The sequence below is a fragment of the Mus pahari genome, chromosome 12, assembly GCF_900095145.1.
Source record: "Mus pahari chromosome 12, PAHARI_EIJ_v1.1, whole genome shotgun sequence".
NCBI lineage: Eukaryota > Metazoa > Chordata > Mammalia > Rodentia > Muridae > Mus > Mus pahari.
Window position 1 is genome coordinate 81,270,351 of NC_034601.1, and position 7,104 is coordinate 81,277,454.

Below are 7,104 nucleotides of genomic sequence, written 5' to 3' on the forward strand. Positions count from 1 at the left end.
AGAGAGAGAGAGAGAGAGAGAGAGAGAGAGAGAGAGAGAGAGAGAGAGAGAGAAAGGAAGGCTTGACTTAGATTTGACTTAGATTTAGATGGCATGTAGGCTGTGCCCTCCTGATTACGGTAAGAGGAAATGGAGGAAGGGTCACAGGGTCAGAGGTCACAGACTGTTCGCTACACTCAGTCTGTCTCCACCCCCGCTCGAGGCCTTGCAGCCTCATTAAATGAGCAGCCTCACTCCTACTATGGCTCTTATGGATCCTGGTGACATGGGTGGGAATTTCCCAACAGGCTCAGTTGATGGCGCTGTTTGGTAGGTCAAGTGTGGCCTTGCTTAAGAAACCAGGTCACTAGGGTTAGCCTGGAGAATATACAGCCCCACCCACTTCCGATCTGCTCCCTCTATTCCAGGGATAAGAACTCTCACCTTCCACTCTTGCTCCCATGCCTACTATTTGCTGCTGCTCCTCAATGCCGTGATGGACACACACACACACACACACACACACACACACACACTCACCACCCCCCTGAACCAAAAGCCAAAATAAGTTTCTTCCTCTATAAACTGCTTCTGGTGGTCATGGTGTTTTATCCCAGCAAGGAAACAGTATCTAATATGTCAGGGTCATTTGTTTCTCACGTGGCTTTTCTTTCTTTCTTTCTTTCTTTCTTTCTTTTTTTTTTAAGATTTATTTATTTATTTATTTATTTATTTATTTATTTAATGTATGCGGGTTCACTGTCACTGTTTTCAGACACCAGAAGACTGCATCGGATGCCCCCTTACAGATAGTTGTGAACCACCAAGTGGTTGCTGGGAATTGAACTCAGGACCTCTGGAAGAGCAGGCAGCACTCTTAACAGCTGAACCATGTCTCCAGCCCCTCTCACACGGTTGATTCAAGGTTAGCAAACACAGACGACAACCTGCTTGAACTTGCAAGTAGGGCTTCCAAAGACATCTATTCTCAGGAACCTGGTCTTCTTTGATATGTTAAATACATATCAAAACAGCTTGCTCACATTAATAAGGTACACATCCTAAGAGCCCCTCCCCCAGTGAATGCCTGCAAACATCCAATCCCTATGGAAACTTTTTTTTTTCCTATATATAAACATATGTGATAGTTTTATATGTAAACTAGGCACAGTAAGAGATTAACAATATCTAATAATAAAATAATTGTCACAATATACTACATCAAAAATTATGTTATGAGAAAAATAAGATGTGACGTTATCTTTTAGGAATTTCCAATTAATATTTTCAAGCTTCAGACGACTGGAGTAGTTGAAAACCAGAAAGTTAAAGCTTGGATGTGGAGATGACTACTGTCCATCACTGGGAGGACCACTGTTCATCACTAGACTGTCCATCACTGGGAGGACCACTGTCCATCACCGGGAGGACCACTGTCCATCACTAGACTGTCCATCACTAGACTGAGGACTAGTATCAATCACTGGGAGGACCACTGTCCATCACCGGGAGGACCACTGTCCATCAGTGGTAGCTTTTCTGCATGCCTCTCCTTACCTTTCTGTCACCGTGCTTTGTTCCATTACGGCTGACCTCCATGAATGTTTTCTGAGTCCCTTCCCTTGGGCTTCTCTGGGTTTGCCTAATGAGAGGCAGTGAGAAGAAACCAGAGGGGGCAGGAGAGAGGTCAGTGTTTCTTTCCAGTATCACCGACTGGCTCCTTCTCCTGGTTCCAGCAGGCAGGTCACATCCCTTCCTCCCCTGGCTGTTATGGTCTCTGGAGGCCTGGATCTCCTTTGCTGTATCCATTAGGCTTGACCAGCTTTATGACTTCTTTGCAGAATTCGACTGGAGGCCACCTTCACCATCTTGCTTGGACACATTATCCTGTAGACCAACCAGAATTGTGATCACACAAGAAAAGTTCTGGCCATGGACAAAGACTAGGAAGGGCCACAGACGTGTGCGCTAATTCCTCTATCTTTGACCAATTGTTAATATTGCGAGCATGGGCAAATGAAGAACTGTAAGAGCAGGTCTGGAAAGAGCCGGAGTTCCTTGCAGGCATTCTGTTCCTCTCTCCATCTGCCAGGCACATGGGGAACACAGACTTCAAGGTGTGTCTGGGGAGGGCATCAGCTAAGAGGATTCATTCAACCAGGACAGGGGCAACGTAGGATGAGCCGGACTGAGTGAGAAGTCCTGGCTTCAAGCTACCCGAGTGCTTATAGTCTAGAAAATGTGAGCCAGGTGGTGGTGGCACATGCCTTTAGTCCCAGCACTTGGGAGGCAGAGGCAGATGGATTTCTGAGTTCGAGGCCAGCCTGGTCTACAAGGTGAGTTCCAGGACAGCCAGGACTATACAGAGAAACCCTGTCTCGGAAAAACAAAACAAAACAAAAAAAAAAAAAAAAAAAAAAAAAAAAAAAAAAAAAGAAAGAAAGAAAGAAAGAAAATGTGGCCAGGCGGATTCCCTCACTGGATCAGTAAACACCTCATGTCCTGTCTTCCCATGCTCAGCTGGACTGTGATTGAGAGCTGTGCAGAGACTTCCACACATTCATTCATTCCCTTCTTTATGTGATTATATATTTGTGTATGTATGTATGTATGTATGTATGTATGTATGTATGTATGTATGCATGTATTGGTTTGAAAAGGACCCAGTTACGTTAGTGAGTAGAGTGTGGGTTCCCAGCAGCCTCAGCAGCCTCCTCTGCTCAGATGACTCCATGGACTGTGACCCCAGAAGCACCCTCTCCAGGAAGGTCCACTCTCACTCCTGCAGCCTTAGAGGCTCACACACCTCACACTCCAGCTCTCTCAGACTGGAGCTGGAGCTCTGGGGACTGCCAGCCACATCTGCCTCTGTTCTTGGGCTTAGCATCTTCCCTGGGTACCTGGTTTCCAGTCTTCACTTTTGCTTCCAGTTCTAAAGCAGGAGCTACTGTCCACAGAGTGGGACTTAGATGTCATTTCAGGGGAAATATAGCAGACCAGAGATGATTGGCAGACACAAAACCATTCAAACACGAATGTGCACGTGCGCACACATTTGAATCAAGAGTCTGTATATGACAAAGCACAGGGCTTGTATAAACTCGCTTCTTTCCACTCTGTTCCAGTCTCCCTTTCTCTTTTTCTGACCTTTTCTCAATACACAGGCACTAGATTTGGTATAAGCTAAACAGAAGAACAATGGCAAAGGCTACAGAGAGATGTGTCCAGACACAGTGCCACAGACTATGGTGTGCTGTTACATGGCTTGCTTTTGCATTAAAAGGCTTCTTCACTAGATCATAACAGGAGCTAATTTTTTTTTGGGGGGGGGGTCTCGAGACAGGGTTTCTCTGTGTAGCCCTGGCTGTCCTGGAACTCACTCTGTAGACCAGGCTGGCCTCGAACTCAGAAAACCGCCTGCCTCGGCCTCCCGAGTGCTGGAATTAAAGGCGTGTGCCACCATGCCCGGCAACAGGAGCTAATTTTATGTCATAAACACAACACATGCTTTTAAAAAAAAATTGCTGGGCAGTGGTGGCGCATGCCTTTAATTCTAGCACTTGGGGGGCAGAGGCAGGCGGATTTCTGAATTCGAGGCCAGCCTGGTCTACAGAGTGAGTTCCAGGTCAACCAGGGCTACACAGAGAAACCCTGTCTCAAAAAACCAAAAAAAAAAAAAAAATTAATTGTTTTATTTATCTCTCTCTGTGTGTACAAGGGCATATGCAAGTCACTGTGCACAAGTGGAGGTAAAGGGACAGCTTGCAGGAGCTGGTTCTTGCTCTCTCTCTCTCCCTCCCATGTGGGATCTGGGGACCAACTCAGGTTATCAGGTAAGCTCTGGGAGCCTTTACCCTCTAAGCCATCTCCCCAGCTTTGTATGCCCGAGGTGAGGCATGCACATGTCACAACATGAATATTTACCTGCAAGAACAGCTTCGCTCTTTATACCCTTGATTTCCAAAGTTAAAGAAGATTCCACATGTGGCTCTGTGCTTACCAAGGACTGGGAGGTCCAGATGTGCCAGATGGGCCTGCTGTAGTAGTCTGTTTCTAAGGTGGGTTGTGTTGTTTGTGCTTTCCTTTGAGAAACTTCAGGCTGGCCCGAGTTCTCCGCCTCTCTTCTCCGCTCCCCTCGTGGCGGGATTCCATGTGTGTCTCAGTGGTGAGGGTTAAGCCTCCTTCAGCTGTTTTACCAGTACTTTTGGGGCTCATCCAGGTTGACCTAATGGTGGTGCTTGTGTATGACTTTGGAACTATGGCAGCTGGCTGCCGGAGCAGTTTCTGATGAACTCCAGCTCATGAAACTTCGCTTGGTTCCCTTCCCACTCAAACTGAGGCTGATCTGGGGATGACACTAGGACCCTGTGGAAGGGACGATGTGTGGTCTCCAAGGTGAGTCATAAAAGACACCACAGATTTTTCTGCCCTGCTCCCCTGGATCTCACTCTGAGGAAGGCCAGCAGCTAAGGTACCTGGGCACACCAGCAGCCCCAAGGAGAGGCCTTCCATAGGCAGCCAGCTGCATCAGGCCAGCTGTATGAAGATGTTCCTGAGAAATAGGCTCTCCAGCCACATTTGAGCCTTCAGCTAATGGTAGCTCACCCCAGCCAACATTTGGCAAAAGGGTCACGACCATCATTGATACTCTGGCTGCCACCCCAGTCTAAAGTTATTGAACCATAAATCATGGCCAAGGAACGATGAGCACTGCTATTTTAAGTCATGATTTATGGAATGACTGTTTTCAGGATGTAATACTAAAACATTAGTGTTTTACTAAATACTAAATACTAAAACATTAGTGTTTTCACGATTAGTGAAAAAGAACCCGTGTTCCTGTAATGGAATGATACAAGGAACTGCTGATATCCACCCTGGTTTGTCATCTGTTCACTTCCTTCACTTTTATCTTATTCTTCTTGGTTCTCTTAGTGCCCAGATTCACTTCCAGATATTAAAAAAATAAGTATAATTAAGGCTGGAGAGTCAGCTCAGAGGGAAAGAATTCATGCTGCTCTTGCAGAGGACCGGGGTTCAGTTCTCAGCACCTACAAGCATCCATAACTCCAGTACCAAGGGACCCAACACCCTGTTCTGACTGCTGTGTACACAAGGAATGTATGTGGTGCACAGATGTATATGCAGGCAAAACCCTCATACACATAAAATTGTAAATCTTTAAAAGAAATAAGTTCAATTATACTTCCAGTTAAAGGATTGAACTTGGAAATGATAAACTGTTACAGCCAAGATGCATGCATTCATCAGTGTAAGATCATGAGTGGGCACATTCATAAGTCTCAGGGAATGTGGATCAATTCAAGACTCCTTGGCTACCAAAGGTAAGTGACAGGTGGTTGATGTCTTTGAGGAGCAGAGTTCAGGCGATATACAAATCCTCATTTTAGTGTCTAAGTTCCATTCCCAACTATAAGGAATCTAGTCTTCTTTGAGAAAGAAAAATGTCCATGTCTTTGGAGGAAGTGATTGAGGTGACAAACCTTCTCGAGAAGGCAGGACAACCAAAAAGACACCCGAGGTTCTCTCTCATCTGAGGGTCCCAGTTCCAGATCTTCAGATGTGACTGTATAACTTGGAAGTAACCACAGAAGCCAAGAAAGTAAATAGAGACTGTAGGGGGTGGGGGGAGCACAAGAGAAGAATAGCAGAGCAGAAGTAACTTGAAGTGAGGAATGAAGAAAATGGGTGGAGAGTAATCCTGAGAGGAGAAAGTTAAAAAAAAAAAAAAAAAAAAAAAAAAAAAAAAAAAAAAAGAGGATAAAGGAGAAGGGTAGAGGAGCCCAAACAACAGCAAGAAAGTCTAAAAAGTTATAAGAAATCATATTATTATCTAGTCACCTAAAATTAAATAATGTAATAATATAAATATTTGTATATAAAGAGTTCAAATGAAAAATTTCCACTTGAATTGGCAATGCTCCCTGAAAAAGCCATAAGACTATCTTAACAAAAACCCTATATCAGACATGAAAATTACCCTTCCATGTTGTTAGGAATATCTAAGAAGCTCCCAAAACGTACAGGCTATTGCTGTTGTCTCTAGTTGCCTCCCAGAAGTTGAAGGTAAGCCACTATTGTTAAAGACATCACATATTTGGACACAGAACACGGAGGACCTGAGCTGGATCTGACACTGAAACTTTCCTTCCATGCTTTTCTTGCATGGTAGGTACACGAAGATGCCACTTGGCTTTCAAGGGAAGCAGCCAACAGTTCTACCCAGCCCCAACTCTTATGGACTACAATGGCCAGCATGCCACGCTTATGGACTACAATGGCCAGCATGCCACGAGAACCTTAAGGGCACAGAAGCCGTGCACCTGTCTTGGTGTAACCAATAGCTCTCCAAATGAACTTAAGGTTTGCTCAACAAAACTAGTACTGAAAGCTTAGCAACTCTCTGAGGCTAGTGAGGCCTACGTGCTCCACTTCACTGAGCCAGCATAGTCCCTAACTATACTCTAAATATTTACTCTTTACATACATACATACATACATACATACATACATACATACATGCAAGTGTGGCTCTCACTGTTCAATAAAGAAACTCTCTTTGCAACAGGTAGAGGCCATTTCAGAAAAATACATCCAATGAAAATGTAGAAAACAAGTGGTCATGTGGTGCTCAGTCCCAAAGAACACAAAGACAATACAGAGAACACAAGGACAACGCAGAGAACACAAGGACAACGCAGCTCCTGCACTACGGCTCAGGGAACACCATGGAAGAATTGGAAGAGGTAGAAGAATGATTGTAAGAGCCAGAGGCATAGGATGTCTGCTGTGACATTTTACCTCCTAGAAATACCAGAAAAGCTACACACATGAAGTCTCCCCAACATGGCTGCCTAAACAAGACCCAAACAAGGATGGCATCAACAGAGAAGCTAACACTGAACAGGGAGATCTCATGGAGCTCCAACCCTAGACAAAGAACTACAGGCAACCGAGGAAAGCTGAGAGCCAGGGAAAACAGTGTTCCCTGAGGAAGAGTCGCTCTCCCCAGTTGGCTAATATAAGTGGTCAGCCTGCAATCTAATGCATACCTTACACAGGAGAAGAGAAGAGGAGAGGAGAGGAGAGGAGAGGAGAGGAGAG